At 45.6% G+C, this 19,217-nt stretch overlaps 16 non-coding genes and 1 pseudogene across 16 annotated transcripts; all 17 read right to left on the bottom strand.

Moving 5' to 3' along the window:
- Window positions 1–463: 463 nt before the first annotated feature.
- Window positions 464–628, bottom strand: LOC146750633 (U1 spliceosomal RNA). Its single transcript, XR_014930284.1, has one exon. It is a non-coding gene; the product is annotated as a U1 spliceosomal RNA (small nuclear RNA).
- A 625-nt stretch (window positions 629–1,253) lies between these two features.
- LOC146750632 (U1 spliceosomal RNA) lies at window positions 1,254–1,418 on the bottom strand. Its single transcript, XR_014930283.1, has one exon. It is a non-coding gene; the product is annotated as a U1 spliceosomal RNA (small nuclear RNA).
- A 627-nt stretch (window positions 1,419–2,045) lies between these two features.
- LOC146750631 (U1 spliceosomal RNA) lies at window positions 2,046–2,210 on the bottom strand. Its single transcript, XR_014930655.1, has one exon. It is a non-coding gene; the product is annotated as a U1 spliceosomal RNA (small nuclear RNA).
- A 625-nt stretch (window positions 2,211–2,835) lies between these two features.
- On the bottom strand, window positions 2,836–3,000 carry LOC146750630 (U1 spliceosomal RNA). The gene has a single exon (XR_014930282.1). It is a non-coding gene; the product is annotated as a U1 spliceosomal RNA (small nuclear RNA).
- A 623-nt stretch (window positions 3,001–3,623) lies between these two features.
- LOC144347518 (U1 spliceosomal RNA) lies at window positions 3,624–3,788 on the bottom strand. The gene has a single exon (XR_013419663.1). It is a non-coding gene; the product is annotated as a U1 spliceosomal RNA (small nuclear RNA).
- Window positions 3,789–4,416: 628 nt separating this feature from the next.
- Window positions 4,417–4,581, bottom strand: LOC146750629 (U1 spliceosomal RNA). Its single transcript, XR_014930281.1, has one exon. It is a non-coding gene; the product is annotated as a U1 spliceosomal RNA (small nuclear RNA).
- A 623-nt stretch (window positions 4,582–5,204) lies between these two features.
- LOC146750628 (U1 spliceosomal RNA) lies at window positions 5,205–5,369 on the bottom strand. The gene has a single exon (XR_014930280.1). It is a non-coding gene; the product is annotated as a U1 spliceosomal RNA (small nuclear RNA).
- Window positions 5,370–5,994: 625 nt separating this feature from the next.
- LOC146750627 (U1 spliceosomal RNA) lies at window positions 5,995–6,159 on the bottom strand. Its single transcript, XR_014930279.1, has one exon. It is a non-coding gene; the product is annotated as a U1 spliceosomal RNA (small nuclear RNA).
- Window positions 6,160–6,784: 625 nt separating this feature from the next.
- LOC146750626 (U1 spliceosomal RNA) lies at window positions 6,785–6,949 on the bottom strand. The gene has a single exon (XR_014930278.1). It is a non-coding gene; the product is annotated as a U1 spliceosomal RNA (small nuclear RNA).
- Window positions 6,950–7,572: 623 nt separating this feature from the next.
- On the bottom strand, window positions 7,573–7,737 carry LOC146750625 (U1 spliceosomal RNA). Its single transcript, XR_014930277.1, has one exon. It is a non-coding gene; the product is annotated as a U1 spliceosomal RNA (small nuclear RNA).
- A 627-nt stretch (window positions 7,738–8,364) lies between these two features.
- Window positions 8,365–8,529, bottom strand: LOC146750624 (U1 spliceosomal RNA). The gene has a single exon (XR_014930514.1). It is a non-coding gene; the product is annotated as a U1 spliceosomal RNA (small nuclear RNA).
- A 625-nt stretch (window positions 8,530–9,154) lies between these two features.
- Window positions 9,155–9,289, bottom strand: LOC146750623 (U1 spliceosomal RNA; annotated as a pseudogene).
- A 6,323-nt stretch (window positions 9,290–15,612) lies between these two features.
- Window positions 15,613–15,777, bottom strand: LOC146750622 (U1 spliceosomal RNA). The gene has a single exon (XR_014930276.1). It is a non-coding gene; the product is annotated as a U1 spliceosomal RNA (small nuclear RNA).
- A 625-nt stretch (window positions 15,778–16,402) lies between these two features.
- LOC146750621 (U1 spliceosomal RNA) lies at window positions 16,403–16,567 on the bottom strand. The gene has a single exon (XR_014930275.1). It is a non-coding gene; the product is annotated as a U1 spliceosomal RNA (small nuclear RNA).
- Window positions 16,568–17,194: 627 nt separating this feature from the next.
- LOC146750620 (U1 spliceosomal RNA) lies at window positions 17,195–17,359 on the bottom strand. Its single transcript, XR_014930274.1, has one exon. It is a non-coding gene; the product is annotated as a U1 spliceosomal RNA (small nuclear RNA).
- Window positions 17,360–17,986: 627 nt separating this feature from the next.
- On the bottom strand, window positions 17,987–18,151 carry LOC146750619 (U1 spliceosomal RNA). The gene has a single exon (XR_014930273.1). It is a non-coding gene; the product is annotated as a U1 spliceosomal RNA (small nuclear RNA).
- A 627-nt stretch (window positions 18,152–18,778) lies between these two features.
- Window positions 18,779–18,943, bottom strand: LOC146750618 (U1 spliceosomal RNA). Its single transcript, XR_014930272.1, has one exon. It is a non-coding gene; the product is annotated as a U1 spliceosomal RNA (small nuclear RNA).
- Between the last annotated feature and the right edge of the window lie 274 nt (window positions 18,944–19,217).

The following is a 19,217-nucleotide window of genomic DNA, read 5'->3' as shown; positions in this document are numbered from 1 at the left end:
CTCATGGACATTTGACTCCACGAAATGCGTTGTATATACTGAAAATTCGCGACAAACTTGGCCACAAAGGATTCTGGATAGAGAGAGAGAGAGATTATGCACGCACACCAAGCGGCACTAATCCCATGCCAGCGATCATCCTATCAGCGTCCGTAGCCCCCCAAATCATATGGTTGCTGTCAACCAATGGGTTTTCTTTTATGCGAAACGCGGCGTGTGAGGGCGTCAGTACTCGACAAGTACAGGTGACCTGTGGATCAGGCCAACTCTCGATTATTTCATTGCTTAGTACATCGAAAACCTGTCCATATTTAATAAATAATAATAACTTGATCAATGGTCGACATTTCCCTGAAAATCTAGTTAGGAAACCCACATTGTTCTCACATGAGGCGGATCTGCGCGATTTCTCACTAGAGATGACCAATGTAAGAAATTAGATCTGATTTTTTAGTTTCATTATCAGGGGATAGCGCGAACGCAGTCCCCCACTAACATAAATTATGCGCCCGAGTCGCCCACATTTGGGGCGATCGCAGGTGTCAGCCCAGCCGAAGTGCAATGGGAGGGCCTCTCCCTGAGGGAACCGCCTCCATGATCACGGTTAACCCCTACGCCAGGTAAGTATGCCATTGACTGTCAACAACGGAGTACCCCATGGAATGAAACAAAACAGACACGACGGTGAGTGCCAAGAGCATCTGGAAAGAATCGTATTCTAACTAGTAGTTGCACACAATAGACTGGTAATGTCATGACTTAAATATTAACCACATGATTTTAATGGTCGCTCATGGACATTTGACTCCACGAAATGCGTTGTATATACTGAAAATTCGCGACAAACTTGGCCACAAAGGATTCTGGGTAGAGAGAGAGAGAGATTATGCACGCACACCAAGCGGCACTAATCCCATGCCAGCGATCATCCTATCAGCGTCCGTAGCCCCCCAAATCATATGGTTGCTGTCAACCAATGGGTTTTCTTTTATGCGAAACGCGGCGTGTGAGGGCGTCAGTACTCGACAAGTACAGGTGACCTGTGGATCTGGCCAACTCTCGATTATTTCATTGCTTAGTACATCGAAAACCTGTCCATATTTAATAAATAATAATAACTTGATCAATGGTCGACATTTCCCTGAAAATCTAGTTAGGAAACCCACATTGTTCTCACATGAGGCGGATCTGCGCGATTTCTCACTAGAGATGACCAATGTAAGAAATTAGATCTGATTTTTTAGTTTCATTATCAGGGGATAGCGCGAACGCAGTCCCCCACTAACATAAATTATGCGCCCGAGTCGCCCACATTTGGGGCGATCGCAGGTGTCAGCCCAGCCGAAGTGCAATGGGAGGGCCTCTCCCTGAGGGAACCGCCTCCATGATCACGGTTAACCCCTACGCCAGGTAAGTATGCCATTGACTGTCAACAACGGAGTACCCCATGGAATGAAACAAAACAGACACGACGGTGAGTGCCAAGAGCATCTGGAAAGAATCGTATTCTAACTAGTAGTTGCACACAATAGACTGGTAATGTCATGACTTAAATATTAACCACATGATTTTAATGGTCGCTCATGGACATTTGACTCCACGAAATGCGTTGTATATACTGAAAATTCGCGACAAACTTGGCCACAAAGGATTCTGGGTAGAGAGAGAGAGAGAGATTATGCACGCACACCAAGCGGCACTAATCCCATGCCAGCGATCATCCTATCAGCGTCCGTAGCCCCCCAAATCATATGGTTGCTGTCAACCAATGGGTTTTCTTTTATGCGAAACGCGGCGTGTGAGGGCGTCAGTACTCGACAAGTACAGGTGACCTGTGGATCAGGCCAACTCTCGATTATTTCATTGCTTAGTACATCGAAAACCTGTCCATATTTAATAAATAATAATAACTTGATCAATGGTCGACATTTCCCTGAAAATCTAGTTAGGAAACCCACATTGTTCTCACATGAGGCGGATCTGCGCGATTTCTCACTAGAGATGACCAATGTAAGAAATTAGATCTGATTTTTTAGTTTCATTATCAGGGGATAGCGCGAACGCAGTCCCCCACTAACATAAATTATGCGCCCGAGTCGCCCACATTTGGGGCGATCGCAGGTGTCAGCCCAGCCGAAGTGCAATGGGAGGGCCTCTCCCTGAGGGAACTGCCTCCATGATCATGGTTAACCCCTACGCCAGGTAAGTATGCCATTGACTGTCAACAACGGAGTACCCCATGGAATGAAACAAAACAGACACGACGGTGAGTGCCAAGAGCATCTGGAAAAAATCGTATTCTAACTAGTAGTTGCACACAATAGACTGGTAATGTCATGACTTAAATATTAACCACATGATTTTAATGGTCGCTCATGGACATTTGACTCCACGAAATGCGTTGTATATACTGAAAATTCGCGACAAACTTGGCCACAAAGGATTCTGGGTAGAGAGAGAGAGAGATTATGCACGCACACCAAGCGGCACTAATCCCATGCCAGCGATCATCCTATCAGCGTCCGTAGCCCCCCAAATCATATGGTTGCTGTCAACCAATGGGTTTTCTTTTATGCGAAACGCGGCGTGTGAGGGCGTCAGTACTCGACAAGTACAGGTGACCTGTGGATCTGGCCAACTCTCGATTATTTCATTGCTTAGTACATCGAAAACCTGTCCATTTTTAATAAATAATAATAACTTGATCAATGGTCGACATTTCCCTGAAAATCTAGTTAGGAAACCCACATTGTTCTCACATGAGGCGGATCTGCGCGATTTCTCACTAGAGATGACCAATGTAAGAAATTAGATCTGATTTTTTAGTTTCATTATCAGGGGATAGCGCGAACGCAGTCCCCCACTAACATAAATTATGCGCCCGAGTCGCCCACATTTGGGGCGATCGCAGGTGTCAGCCCAGCCGAAGTGCAATGGGAGGGCCTCTCCCTGAGGGAACCGCCTCCATGATCACGGTTAACCCCTACGCCAGGTAAGTATGCCATTGACTGTCAACAACGGAGTACCCCATGGAATGAAACAAAACAGACACGACGGTGAGTGCCAAGAGCATCTGGAAAAAATCGTATTCTAACTAGTAGTTGCACACAATAGACTGGTAATGTCATGACTTAAATATTAACCACATGATTTTAATGGTCGCTCATGGACATTTGACTCCACGAAATGCGTTGTATATACTGAAAATTCGCGACAAACTTGGCCACAAAGGATTCTGGGTAGAGAGAGAGAGATTATGCACGCACACCAAGCGGCACTAATCCCATGCCAGCGATCATCCTATCAGCGTCCGTAGCCCCCCAAATCATATGGTTGCTGTCAACCAATGGGTTTTCTTTTATGCGAAACGCGGCGTGTGAGGGCGTCAGTACTCGACAAGTACAGGTGACCTGTGGATCTGGCCAACTCTCGATTATTTCATTGCTTAGTACATCGAAAACCTGTCCATTTTTAATAAATAATAATAACTTGATCAATGGTCGACATTTCCCTGAAAATCTAGTTAGGAAACCCACATTGTTCTCACATGAGGCGGATCTGCGCGATTTCTCACTAGAGATGACCAATGTAAGAAATTAGATCTGATTTTTTAGTTTCATTATCAGGGGATAGCGCGAACGCAGTCCCCCACTAACATAAATTATGCGCCCGAGTCGCCCACATTTGGGGCGATCGCAGGTGTCAGCCCAGCCGAAGTGCAATGGGAGGGCCTCTCCCTGAGGGAACCGCCTCCATGATCACGGTTAACCCCTACGCCAGGTAAGTATGCCATTGACTGTCAACAACGGAGTACCCCATGGAATGAAACAAAACAGACACGACGGTGAGTGCCAAGAGCATCTGGAAAAAAAAATCGTATTCTAACTAGTAGTTGCACACAATAGACTGGTAATGTCATGACTTAAATATTAACCACATGATTTTAATGGTCGCTCATGGACATTTGACTCCACGAAATGCGTTGTATATACTGAAAATTCGCGACAAACTTGGCCACAAAGGATTCTGGGTAGAGAGAGAGAGAGATTATGCACGCACACCAAGCGGCACTAATCCCATGCCAGCGATCATCCTATCAGCGTCCGTAGCCCCCCAAATCATATGGTTGCTGTCAACCAATGGGTTTTCTTTTATGCGAAACGCGGCGTGTGAGGGCGTCAGTACTCGACAAGTACAGGTGACCTGTGGATCTGGCCAACTCTCGATTATTTCATTGCTTAGTACATCGAAAACCTGTCCATTTTTAATAAATAATAATAACTTGATCAATGGTCGACATTTCCCTGAAAATCTAGTTAGGAAACCCACATTGTTCTCACATGAGGCGGATCTGCGCGATTTCTCACTAGAGATGACCAATGTAAGAAATTAGATCTGATTTTTTAGTTTCATTATCAGGGGATAGCGCGAACGCAGTCCCCCACTAACATAAATTATGCGCCCGAGTCGCCCACATTTGGGGCGATCGCAGGTGTCAGCCCAGCCGAAGTGCAATGGGAGGGCCTCTCCCTGAGGGAACCGCCTCCATGATCACGGTTAACCCCTACGCCAGGTAAGTATGCCATTGACTGTCAACAACGGAGTACCCCATGGAATGAAACAAAACAGACACGACGGTGAGTGCCAAGAGCATCTGGAAAAAATCGTATTCTAACTAGTAGTTGCACACAATAGACTGGTAATGTCATGACTTAAATATTAACCACATGATTTTAATGGTCGCTCATGGACATTTGACTCCACGAAATGCGTTGTATATACTGAAAATTCGCGACAAACTTGGCCACAAAGGATTCTGGGTAGAGAGAGAGAGATTATGCACGCACACCAAGCGGCACTAATCCCATGCCAGCGATCATCCTATCAGCGTCCGTAGCCCCCCAAATCATATGGTTGCTGTCAACCAATGGGTTTTCTTTTATGCGAAACGCGGCGTGTGAGGGCGTCAGTACTCGACAAGTACAGGTGACCTGTGGATCTGGCCAACTCTCGATTATTTCATTGCTTAGTACATCGAAAACCTGTCCATTTTTAATAAATAATAATAACTTGATCAATGGTCGACATTTCCCTGAAAATCTAGTTAGGAAACCCACATTGTTCTCACATGAGGCGGATCTGCGCGATTTCTCACTAGAGATGACCAATGTAAGAAATTAGATCTGATTTTTTAGTTTCATTATCAGGGGATAGCGCGAACGCAGTCCCCCACTAACATAAATTATGCGCCCGAGTCGCCCACATTTGGGGCGATCGCAGGTGTCAGCCCAGCCGAAGTGCAATGGGAGGGCCTCTCCCTGAGGGAACCGCCTCCATGATCACGGTTAACCCCTACGCCAGGTAAGTATGCCATTGACTGTCAACAACGGAGTACCCCATGGAATGAAACAAAACAGACACGACGGTGAGTGCCAAGAGCATCTGGAAAAAATCGTATTCTAACTAGTAGTTGCACACAATAGACTGGTAATGTCATGACTTAAATATTAACCACATGATTTTAATGGTCGCTCATGGACATTTGACTCCACGAAATGCGTTGTATATACTGAAAATTCGCGACAAACTTTGCCACAAAGGATTCTGGGTAGAGAGAGAGAGAGATTATGCACGCACACCAAGCGGCACTAATCCCATGCCAGCGATCATCCTATCAGCGTCCGTAGCCCCCCAAATCATATGGTTGCTGTCAACCAATGGGTTTTCTTTTATGCGAAACGCGGCGTGTGAGGGCGTCAGTACTCGACAAGTACAGGTGACCTGTGGATCAGGCCAACTCTCGATTATTTCATTGCTTAGTACATCGAAAACCTGTCCATATTTAATAAATAATAATAACTTGATCAATGGTCGACATTTCCCTGAAAATCTAGTTAGGAAACCCACATTGTTCTCACATGAGGCGGATCTGCGCGATTTCTCACTAGAGATGACCAATGTAAGAAATTAGATCTGATTTTTTAGTTTCATTATCAGGGGATAGCGCGAACGCAGTCCCCCACTAACATAAATTATGCGCCCGAGTCGCCCACATTTGGGGCGATCGCAGGTGTCAGCCCAGCCGAAGTGCAATGGGAGGGCCTCTCCCTGAGGGAACCGCCTCCATGATCACGGTTAACCCCTACGCCAGGTAAGTATGCCATTGACTGTCAACAACGGAGTACCCCATGGAATGAAACAAAACAGACACGACGGTGAGTGCCAAGAGCATCTGGAAAAAATCGTATTCTAACTAGTAGTTGCACACAATAGACTGGTAATGTCATGACTTAAATATTAACCACATGATTTTAATGGTCGCTCATGGACATTTGACTCCACGAAATGCGTTGTATATACTGAAAATTCGCGACAAACTTGGCCACAAAGGATTCTGGGTAGAGAGAGAGAGAGATTATGCACGCACACCAAGCGGCACTAATCCCATGCCAGCGATCATCCTATCAGCGTCCGTAGCCCCCCAAATCATATGGTTGCTGTCAACCAATGGGTTTTCTTTTATGCGAAACGCGGCGTGTGAGGGCGTCAGTACTCGACAAGTACAGGTGACCTGTGGATCTGGCCAACTCTCGATTATTTCATTGCTTAGTACATCGAAAACCTGTCCATTTTTAATAAATAATAATAACTTGATCAATGGTCGACATTTCCCTGAAAATCTAGTTAGGAAACCCACATTGTTCTCACATGAGGCGGATCTGCGCGATTTCTCACTAGAGATGACCAATGTAAGAAATTAGATCTGATTTTTTAGTTTCATTATCAGGGGATAGCGCGAACGCAGTCCCCCACTAACATAAATTATGCGCCCGAGTCGCCCACATTTGGGGCGATCGCAGGTGTCAGCCCAGCCGAAGTGCAATGGGAGGGCCTCTCCCTGAGGGAACCGCCTCCATGATCACGGTTAACCCCTACGCCAGGTAAGTATGCCATTGACTGTCAACAACGGAGTACCCCATGGAATGAAACAAAACAGACACGACGGTGAGTGCCAAGAGCATCTGGAAAAAATCGTATTCTAACTAGTAGTTGCACACAATAGACTGGTAATGTCATGACTTAAATATTAACCACATGATTTTAATGGTCGCTCATGGACATTTGACTCCACGAAATGCGTTGTATATACTGAAAATTCGCGACAAACTTGGCCACAAAGGATTCTGGGTAGAGAGAGAGAGATTATGCACGCACACCAAGCGGCACTAATCCCATGCCAGCGATCATCCTATCAGCGTCCGTAGCCCCCCAAATCATATGGTTGCTGTCAACCAATGGGTTTTCTTTTATGCGAAACGCGGCGTGTGAGGGCGTCAGTACTCGACAAGTACAGGTGACCTGTGGATCTGGCCAACTCTCGATTATTTCATTGCTTAGTACATCGAAAACCTGTCCATTTTTAATAAATAATAATAACTTGATCAATGGTCGACATTTCCCTGAAAATCTAGTTAGGAAACCCACATTGTTCTCACATGAGGCGGATCTGCGCGATTTCTCACTAGAGATGACCAATGTAAGAAATTAGATCTGATTTTTTAGTTTCATTATCAGGGGATAGCGCGAACGCAGTCCCCCACTAACATAAATTATGCGCCCGAGTCGCCCACATTTGGGGCGATCGCAGGTGTCAGCCCAGCCGAAGTGCAATGGGAGGGCCTCTCCCTGAGGGAACCGCCTCCATGATCACGGTTAACCCCTACGCCAGGTAAGTATGCCATTGACTGTCAACAACGGAGTACCCCATGGAATGAAACAAAACAGACACGACGGTGAGTGCCAAGAGCATCTGGAAAAAATCGTATTCTAACTAGTAGTTGCACACAATAGACTGGTAATGTCATGACTTAAATATTAACCACATGATTTTAATGGTCGCTCATGGACATTTGACTCCACGAAATGCGTTGTATATACTGAAAATTCGCGACAAACTTGGCCACAAAGGATTCTGGGTAGAGAGAGAGAGAGAGATTATGCACGCACACCAAGCGGCACTAATCCCATGCCAACGATCATCCTATCAGCGTCCGTAGCCCCCCAAATCATATGGTTGCTGTCAACCAATGGGTTTTCTTTTATGCGAAACGCGGCGTGTGAGGGCGTCAGTACTCGACAAGTACAGGTGACCTGTGGATCTGGCCAACTCTCGATTATTTCATTGCTTAGTACATCGAAAACCTGTCCATTTTTAATAAATAATAATAACTTGATCAATGGTCGACATTTCCCTGAAAATCTAGTTAGGAAACCCACATTGTTCTCACATGAGGCGGATCTGCGCGATTTCTCACTAGAGATGACCAATGTAAGAAATTAGATCTGATTTTTTAGTTTCATTATCAGAGGATAGCGCGAACGCAGTCCCCCACTAACATAAATTATGCGCCCGAGTCGCCCACATTTGGGGCGATCGCAGGTGTCAGCCCAGCCGAAGTGCAATGGGAGGGCCTCTCCCTGAGGGAACCGCCTCCATGATCACGGTTAACCCCTACGCCAGGTAAGTATGCCATTGACTGTCAACAACGGAGTACCCCATGGAATGAAACAAAACAGACACGACGGTGAGTGCCAAGAGCATCTGGAAAAAATCGTATTCTAACTAGTAGTTGCACACAATAGACTGGTAATGTCATGACTTAAATATTAACCACATGATTTTAATGGTCGCTCATGGACATTTGACTCCACGAAATGCGTTGTATATACTGAAAATTCGCGACAAACTTGGCCACAAAGGATTCTGGGTAGAGAGAGAGAGAAATTATGCACGCACACCAAGCGGCACTAATCCCATGCCAGCGATCATCCTATCAGCGTCCGTAGCCCCCCAAATCATATGGTTGCTGTCAACCAATGGGTTTTCTTTTATGCGAAACGCGGCGTGTGAGGGCGTCAGTACTCGACAAGTACAGGTGACCTGTGGATCTGGCCAACTCTCGATTATTTCATTGCTTAGTACATCGAAAACCTGTCCATTTTTAATAAATAATATTAACTTGATCAATGGTCGACATTTCCCTGAAAATCTAGTTAGGAAACCCACATTGTTCTCACATGAGGCGGATCTGCGCGATTTCTCACTAGAGATGACCAATGTAAGAAATTAGATCTGATTTTTTAGTTTCATTATCAGGGGATAGCGCGAACGCAGTCCCCCACTAACATAAATTATGCGCCCGAGTCGCCCACATTTGGGGCGATCGCAGGTGTCAGCCCAGCCGAAGTGCAATGGGAGGGCCTCTCCCTGAGGGAACCGCCTATTTTTGTTTTAGGGTGGCAAAAAAAAACCCTACTCTAAGACAAAGAATACCAACAACAACAAAAACAAAGGAAAATCTACTCTAACCTACAACTGTGCACCCTAGGCAGGCCAGCCACGCTGGGTCTAGGCACACGAGGTTACGATCCTCCCTGCCTGATCTTTTGAAACAGTTGTTAAACCAAAAGCACGACAAATAAATAAATAAAAGGCTAACAGACAACAGGAAAGATGAAACAAAAGACAGAAAAACAGAACCCTAAAGTTTAGATTTCACTTTGGAGTTGGTCTTTTCGATGAGGAATTGCCATTTTTCCGAGACGGTATCGGTGTCCTCATTATTGATGTCGGCTTCGATTCTGGAACTAATATACCTCTTGGTGTTTATGAGGACTTCTGCATATGTGACATGCTGTTTTTCAAAGTTGGCGTAGCATCTGGATTTCCAGATTTCATGTTTAATAACATTAACCATGTACAATATGACGGCCTGAATGTGAGCTTGGAGTGGTGAGGCGAGAATCCCATAGTACACAAGATTTTTGCTGCAGATAATGGTGATTCCGGTGTTATGACGGATATAGTGTTCGAGCCAGGACCAGAGCAAGGATGGTGTGTCACATTCTAAGAACAGGTGGTCGAGAGTCTCTACTTGTGAGCAGTCAACTCTTGGGCAGGAGCGAGAAGTTATGCATCCCCAATGATATAGGGTGCTCTTTGTCTTCAGAGCCTTGTGAACGATTTTCCAGGCCAGCTCCTTCAACAGGTTATCCAGAAGAGGACTGTGGCACGATGCGAAAATTTTACTCCAGTTCATGTGGGGAGCTTTCAAGATGACGTGTGGGGTATGCGATAGTTTCTCAAGGAGAGTGGAATACACAGATTTTGTAGATATGATCGTCCAGTTGGATGTGCAGAGTGTCGCATGGTTTTGTTGACAAGACTTTCTGAGGTGAGCATGCCATTGTGGTGGGTCAGAAAAGTGCGGATACAGGTTAGACCAAGGCAGAGCCAGAATTGCTAGAAGGTTTTTATTCGCCCAGGACAGAGGGAAGAAGCGATCTGGGAGATCCGACACCATAGAACTACAGGAACTTTGAATAAAAATGGCATCAGCCTTCATTTGGATGTTAACCAGGCCCAATCCCCCTTCTTGTAGAGGCAGATAGAAAGTTTCCCGCTTTATAAATTCTTTCTTCCCAGACCACATGAAGTTGAAAACCAGAGGAGTGAGCGTCTGAATGACAGAGTTGGGAATATTGTAGATGTGTGCAATGTACCAAAGTGGTGCGGTAACGAGGTTGTTTATGACGATGACTTTTCCGACCATTGAGAGACGTCTCTTCTCCCATTGAGTAAGAGTGGTTTTAAACTTCTTGACGCAACTGTCCCAATTGACGGCACTCATATCGATGCTCCCAAACCAGAAGCCATTGATTTTGATTCTGACCCCCGTCCAGTCAATGTTATAAGGCTTGTCTGAACGGTTTCTCCAGCTTCCTAGGAAGAGACCTTTGCATTTCGTCATATTGAGTTCAGAGCCCGAAGCAGTACCAAATCTCTCAAAAAGTTGGAACAGAGCCTTGAACGACTTATTATCAGTAACCAGAGCTGTGGAGTCATCTGCATATTGGAGAAGTTTGCATTCAGTTTTTGATCCAGGTAGTTTCACACCTTTGATTTCGGTTGAACTCTGCACAGCTGCTGCAAGCGGCTCCATGAAAATGATGTACAGCAAAGGTGAGAGTGGGCAGCCCTGACGGACACCCCTAGATAAAGAAAAGGCAGGGGACACATGCCCATTGACGGTGACTGAACTCATGATATCATTGTAGATCGTCTTGATGTAAGAACAGAAGAGTGAGCCGCAATTCAGCTGCATGAGGGTTTTATATAGGAATTTCCACTCAACCCTATCAAAGGCTTTTTTCTGATCCAAAGAAACGATAGCACTGCCAAAGCCTCTGCTATTAGCAAAAGTGGTGAAATCTCTCAGGATGCGCACGTTTTGGTGAATTGACCGCCCAGCAACACCACAGGTTTGGAAAGGCCCGATAACAGATGGAAGAACAGAATATAAACGGGTGGCGAGAGCTTTCGTGACGATTTTGTAGTCAACGTTAAGAAGGGATATAGGTCTTTTATCCCCAGGGCGCACTGCTTCGTGATGATTACCTTCTTGGGGTGAAGGCTTATTCACCAGGGTGATTAGACCCTGACGCTGGGAGGTGGATAGTTGACCTTGTGTCATGGCGATATTAATAACTTGGGTGAAATCTTCTCCTAGATCTTCCCAGAAGAGCATATAAAATTCTTTGGGAAGACCATCCAAGCCCGGGGTCTTATTATCTTTCATGTTCTTCAGAGCATCATGTAACTCTTTCTGTATAATTGGTTTGTCAAGTTCTTGTTTTTGCATGTCAGAGAAAGACCTGGTGAGCTTGCCCAGGAAGAAATCTTGCTCCTTGCAGTCTAAGTTTGGTTGTGATGTATATAATTTACTATAAAATTGGGCAAAGACAGATGGGACTTCATCCGGATCTGACACCACTTTGCCTTCAGCATTGATAACACTGGAGACCAGCTTGCTCTTGCCACGTCTGCGTTCTGTAGTTAAAAAGACGCTTGACCATCTTTCCTGCTCTTGAATAAGTTGTGCTCGCGAGCGGATTTTCGCCCCTTCCAGTTTCCTAAGCTGTAAGTCATGAATTTTCTTTTTGGTAATGTGGTAGGATCCCAGGGTAGCCCGAGTACGGTCTCCCGAGTTAAGCTTATGTGTCAGTTCTTTAAAATGATGAAGAAGTTTGTTCAGCTTTGCTCTATTGTCTTGCGATATGCGTTTTGAGTGCGTGGTGATTAGTGATTTGGCCCGAGCCTTGACTGTGTCCCACCAGTCCAAAATAGAGTCAAAGGCAGGTTTAAGGGTCTTCCATTGTTGGATGTGTTTTCTTATGCTACTCCTGACTACAGGGTCTTGGAGGGTTGAGATATTACACTTCCATACACCTCGACCTCTTGCGATGGATGTTGGCATCTTGAGTACACAGGTGATGAATTCATGGTCAGAGAATGGACAAGGAATGATTTTAGATTCAGTGGTCATGTTTTTGGGGGTCAGAAACTTGTCAATTCTAGATGCAGAAGCGTTGTTGGCACTCCTCCAGGTGAATTCCTTCGTTGAGGGATGGGAAATGCGCCAGTGATCAGTGATATTATAGTCAGAGCAGATGGAATTAAGGACATCAGAGCCGGCCCGGACTTCTGGGCTATCAAGTCCACCAAGTTTGTCAAGCAGTGGATCACTGACACAATTGAAATCACCACATAGGATTGTCTCTTTGTTTGGGGGCAAATATTGAGCAAGAGAACCGAAGAAGCTAATGCGAGCCTGAGGATTATTGGGGGCATAGACAGAACACAAACGAAAGGAAGTGGTGCCATGCGTGATGGAGACAGAAACAACTCTGCCTTCAGAATCCGTATGAACTTCATTGTACTTCGCTTGGAAGGCTGGAGAGAAAAGGATGGCCACGCCTCTTGAGTGTTTAGACCCAAGGCTATACAGGATGCGTCCACCCCATTCCATCTCCCATTGCTCCGCATCATCACAAGAGCTCATATACGTTTCCTGGATGCAGATAAGGTCGAATTTGGCGCTATGGCAGTGGTTAAAGAAGGCGAGTCTGGAGGCTTGGTTGCGTAGTCCCTGGATGTTTATAGAGGCGATGGTAGTCATGATATTACTGGTTAAGGGTGAGACACTGCTGTAAACTTTCTATCGTCTGCTGCGATAAGAAGTGTGTATGTGTTGTGTGTACATGTTTTGTCCAAGCCAATGTTGTGCCGGAGGAAAATTTGCAGGCTGACACCGGACAAAATAATTTCACTCCCCTCTCTCCATGTTCCTTCTTACAGTGGGAACGCAGGCTGGCAAAGGATTCAGCAATGAATTCGCAACCAATGCTGGCGAACTGGTTGCAAGTAAACTTAGCATTTTTAGTAACAATTTCATGAAGTTTGGTCACTTCCGGTGGTTTCATTTTTTTTGCACTTTCATCTGTTTGACCATCATCTGAGAAGTGTCTTTTTCTATCTTCTGTTGGAGGTTTCGTGTTTTCTGGACCAGGGTGGGCTGTAGCTGGCTGCGGCAGTGTGACTATGGCAGTCTCATATGATGATTGAGAGCTTTCACCACTACTGTGGGCTGGTGTTGGTTGATCCATTTCATTGGTCATATTCTCCGTGTTGGCTGGGATCTTGGGTGTCTGTTTTTGGGTAACAGATGGTTCGTTTGATTTGGTAACTGGTAACCTAGAAGAGGCCGTGGGAGCATGAACAGGAGACTCAGACGGAGGGTTGGTGGTTGTGTTGGCGGTTGTGTTTTCTCCGGTGGTATTTTCTATGACCATATCTTCAATGGTGGGTAAACAGTCCTGGCATGCGACTTCTACATATGGGGATTCGGATTTTTTGGAGCACTTGGTACATGATTCTATAGTTGCTTCTTTTGGAGGGACCAGATCTGAGCAGTACATGCACTTGATGTCCAAGGCTGCAACGAAGTTTCCACATTTGCAGCTAGAGGACATTGGTGGCGCATTTGCCCATGAGGGACTTTTAGAGACTTGGTTAGCAAAGGAGATTTTGCAATTCCGAGCGATGTGACCGGGTTTGTGGCAGATAGTGCACACAATGGTTTTGTCACAGTCATTTGTCGAATGGCCATGCTCAAGGCATCTGTTGCAAATGGTGGTTTTGCAGTCTTTGGATAAGTGACCTGATTGCTGGCATCTGTTGCATGTTCTCACTTGTCCCATGTATGAAACCCAAACATTACGTCCGGAGATACGTAACGCAGATGGAATGTTAGATCTCAATTTCATTTTATATTGGCGGTTACCATTGAACACTTTTGGAGCGAAGTGGTAGGTACAGAAGCGGGAGGCCAAGACCTCGCCATATTGGCTAAGAGTGTACCGAATTTCGTTGTCGTTGGTCTCAGATGGGATATGGAAAAGGGTGACGATCGTGTACTCAGTAAAATTTTTGCAATCTTCTACGCCATGCATCTTTTCAAATTTCCGTTCATTTTCTCTTCTTTTGCTGAATGAAGTGAATGTTATATCATACTTGTTACCAGGCAGAGGCTGGACACACGTCAAGTCGTCAATATTAATACCTAACTCTTTAATTCTTTTGAACAGGTCAACTGGTTTGACAGGTTCAGTCAACGTGACCGAGATAGAGGAATCTCGCCTCATTCTCGTCAGAGCAGTGATCAACAATCGGGGGAGGATTTGGGAAACGGCGCAAAGGCCAGTCCTCCAGATAGGTGACACCAACCACACAGGATACACAGGACGCCAAGTAGAAAACTAGCGACAAGCAGACAAAAAATGGGTAAGACTCACCAAGCAGAGCAGAACGAGACAGGAGCTGGTTTCTTCAGGAGCGCTTCGCAGTGTCTTCTCTTCACGGCAGCTTCCGGACTTTCCCCGGGGGCCAAAGATGGCACACACCCGGGGAGACAACAACAAATACAGTAACCAGAAACAATCAAGCAATTACTCACCAAAGAGAAGCAGCAAGGATAAGGGTTGATCAGCAGTCAAGTCACCAGTAGCAGGAAGCTGGACAATGGTTATACCAACAGCAGAAAGCAGGCCTAGAGATCACGGTTAACCCCTACGCCAGGTAAGTATGCCATTGACTGTCAACAACGGAGTACCCCATGGAATGAAACAAAACAGACACGACGGTGAGTGCCAAGAGCATCTGGAAAAAAAATCGTATTCTAACTAGTAGTTGCACACAATAGACTGGTAATGTCATGACTTAAATATTAACCACATGATTTTAATGGTCGCTCATGGACATTTGACTCCACGAAATGCGTTGTATATACTGAAAATTCGCGACAAACTTGGCCACAAAGGATTCTGGGTAGAGAGAGAGAGAGATTATGCACGCACACCAAGCGGCACTAATCCCATGCCAGCGATCATCCTATCAGCGTCCGTAGCCCCCCAAATCATATGGTTGCTGTCAACCAATGGGTTTTCTTTTATGCGAAACGCGGCGTGTGTGGGCGTCAGTACTCGACAAGTACAGGTGACCTGTGGATCTGGCCAACTCTCGATTATTTCATTGCTTAGTACATCGAAAACCTGTCCATTTTTAATAAATAATAATAACTTGATCAATGGTCGACATTTCCCTGAAAATCTAGTTAGGAAACCCACATTGTTCTCACATGAGGCGGATCTGCGCGATTTCTCACTAGAGATGACCAATGTAAGAAATTAGATCTGATTTTTTAGTTTCATTATCAGGGGATAGCGCGAACGCAGTCCCCCACTAACATAAATTATGCGCCCGAGTCGCCCACATTTGGGGCGATCGCAGGTGTCAGCCCAGCCGAAGTGCAATGGGAGGGCCTCTCCCTGAGGGAACCGCCTCCATGATCACGGTTAACCCCTACGCCAGGTAAGTATGCCATTGACTGTCAACAACGGAGTACCCCATGGAATGAAACAAAACAGACACGACGGTGAGTGCCAAGAGCATCTGGAAAAAATCGTATTCTAACTAGTAGTTGCACACAATAGACTGGTAATGTCATGACTTAAATATTAACCACATGATTTTAATGGTCGCTCATGGACATTTGACTCCACGAAATGCGTTGTATATACTGAAAATTCGCGACAAACTTGGCCACAAAGGATTCTGGGTAGAGAGAGAGAGAGATTATGCACGCACACCAAGCGGCACTAATCCCATGCCAGCGATCATCCTATCAGCGTCCGTAGCCCCCCAAATCATATGGTTGCTGTCAACCAATGGGTTTTCTTTTATGCGAAACGCGGCGTGTGAGGGCGTCAGTACTCGACAAGTACAGGTGACCTGTGGATCTGGCCAACTCTCGATTATTTCATTGCTTAGTACATCGAAAACCTGTCCATTTTTAATAAATAATAATAACTTGATCAATGGTCGACATTTCCCTGAAAATCTAGTTAGGAAACCCACATTGTTCTCACATGAGGCGGATCTGCGCGATTTCTCACTAGAGATGACCAATGTAAGAAATTAGATCTGATTTTTTAGTTTCATTATCAGGGGATAGCGCGAACGCAGTCCCCCACTAACATAAATTATGCGCCCGAGTCGCCCACATTTGGGGCGATCGCAGGTGTCAGCCCAGCCGAAGTGCAATGGGAGGGCCTCTCCCTGAGGGAACCGCCTCCATGATCACGGTTAACCCCTACGCCAGGTAAGTATGCCATTGACTGTCAACAACGGAGTACCCCATGGAATGAAACAAAACAGACACGACGGTGAGTGCCAAGAGCATCTGGAAAAAAAATCGTATTCTAACTAGTAGTTGCACACAATAGACTGGTAATGTCATGACTTAAATATTAACCACATGATTTTAATGGTCGCTCATGGACATTTGACTCCACGAAATGCGTTGTATATACTGAAAATTCGCGACAAACTTGGCCACAAAGGATTCTGGGTAGAGAGAGAGAGAGATTATGCACGCACACCAAGCGGCACTAATCCCATGCCAGCGATCATCCTATCAGCGTCCGTAGCCCCCCAAATCATATGGTTGCTGTCAACCAATGGGTTTTCTTTTATGCGAAACGCGGCGTGTGAGGGCGTCAGTACTCGACAAGTACAGGTGACCTGTGGATCTGGCCAACTCTCGATTATTTCATTGCTTAGTACATCGAAAACCTGTCCATTTTTAATAAATAATAATAACTTGATCAATGGTCGACATTTCCCTGAAAATCTAGTTAGGAAACCCACATTGTTCTCACATGAGGCGGATCTGCGCGATTTCTCACTAGAGATGACCAATGTAAGAAATTAGATCTGATTTTTTAGTTTCATTATCAGGGGATAGCGCGAACGCAGTCCCCCACTAACATAAATTATGCGCCCGAGTCGCCCACATTTGGGGCGATCGCAGGTGTCAGCCCAGCCGAAGTGCAATGGGAGGGCCTCTCCCTGAGGGAACCGCCTCCATGATCACGGTTAACCCCTACGCCAGGTAAGTATGCCATTGACTGTCAACAACGGAGTACCCCATGGAATGAAACAAAACAGACACGACGGTGAGTGCCAAGAGCATCTGGAAAAAAAATCGTATTCTAACTAGTAGTTGCACACAATAGACTGGTAATGTCATGACTTAAATATTAACCACATGATTTTAATGGTCGCTCATGGACATTTGACTCCACGAAATGCGTTGTATATACTGAAAATTCGCGACAAACTTGGCCACAAAGGATTCTGGGTAGAGAGAGAGAGAGATTATGCACGCACACCAAGCGGCACTAATCCCATGCCAGCGATCATCCTATCAGCGTCCGTAGCCCCCCAAATCATATGGTTGCTGTCAACCAATGGGTTTTCTTTTATGCGAAACGCGGCGTGTGAGGGCGTCAGTACTCGACAAGTACAGGTGACCTGTGGATCTGGCCAACTCTCGATTATTTCATTGCTTAGTACATCGAAAACCTGTCCATTTTTAATAAATAATAATAACTTGATCAATGGTCGACATTTCCCTGAAAATCTAGTTAGGAAACCCACATTGTTCTCACATGAGGCGGATCTGCGCGATTTCTCACTAGAGATGACCAATGTAAGAAATTAGATCTGATTTTTTAGTTTCATTATCAGGGGATAGCGCGAACGCAGTCCCCCACTAACATAAATTATGCGCCCGAGTCGCCCACATTTGGGGCGATCGCAGGTGTCAGCCCAGCCGAAGTGCAATGGGAGGGCCTCTCCCTGAGGGAACCGCCTCCATGATCACGGTTAACCCCTACGCCAGGTAAGTATGCCATTGACTGTCAACAACGGAGTACCCCATGGAATGAAACAAAACAGACACGACGGTGAGTGCCAAGAGCATCTGGAAAAAAAATCGTATTCTAACTAGTAGTTGCACACAATAGACTGGTAATGTCATGACTTAAATATTAACCACATGATTTTAATGGTCGCTCATGGACATTTGACTCCACGAAATGTGTTGTATATACTGAAAATTCGCGACAAACTTGGCCACAAAGGATTCTGGGTAGAGAGAGAGAGAGATTATGCACGCACACCAAGCGGCACTAATCCCATGCCAGCGATCATCCTATCAGCGTCCGTAGCCCCCCAAATCATATGGTTGCTGTCAACCAATGGGTTTTCTTTTATGCGAAACGCGGCGTGTGTGGGCGTCAGTACTCGACAAGTACAGGTGACCTGTGGATCTGGCCAACTCTCGATTATTTCATTGCTTAGTACATCGAAAACCTGTCCATTTTTAATAAATAATAATAACTTGATCAATGGTCGACATTTCCCTGAAAATCTAGTTAGGACACCCACATTGTTCTCACATGAGGCGGATCTGCGCGATTTCTCACTAGAGATGACCAATGTAAGAAATTAGATCTGATTTTTTAGTTTCATTATCAGGGGATAGCGCGAACGCAGTCCCCCACTAACATAAATTATGCGCCCGAGTCGCCCACATTTGGGGCGATCGCAGGTGTCAGCCCAGCCGAAGTGCAATGGGAGGGCCTCTCCCTGAGGGAACCGCCTCCATGATCACGGTTAACCCCTACGCCAGGTAAGTATGCCATTGACTGTCAACAACGGAGTACCCCATGGAATGAAACAAAACAGACACGACGGTGAGTGCCAAGAGCATCTGGAAAAAATCGTATTCTAACTAGTAGTTGCACACAATAGACTGGTAATGTCATGACTTAAATATTAACCACATGATTTTAATGGTCGCTCATGGACATTTGACTCCACGAAATGCGTTGTATATACTGAAAATTCGCGACAAACTTGGCCACAAAGGATTCTGGGTAGAGAGAGAGAGAGATTATGCACGCACACCAAG

Source organism: Saccoglossus kowalevskii, chromosome 1 (genome assembly GCF_978046115.1).
Source record: "Saccoglossus kowalevskii chromosome 1, keSacKowa6.1, whole genome shotgun sequence".
Lineage (NCBI taxonomy): Eukaryota > Metazoa > Hemichordata > Enteropneusta > Harrimaniidae > Saccoglossus > Saccoglossus kowalevskii.
This window is presented reverse-complemented; position numbering and strand designations above follow the sequence as displayed.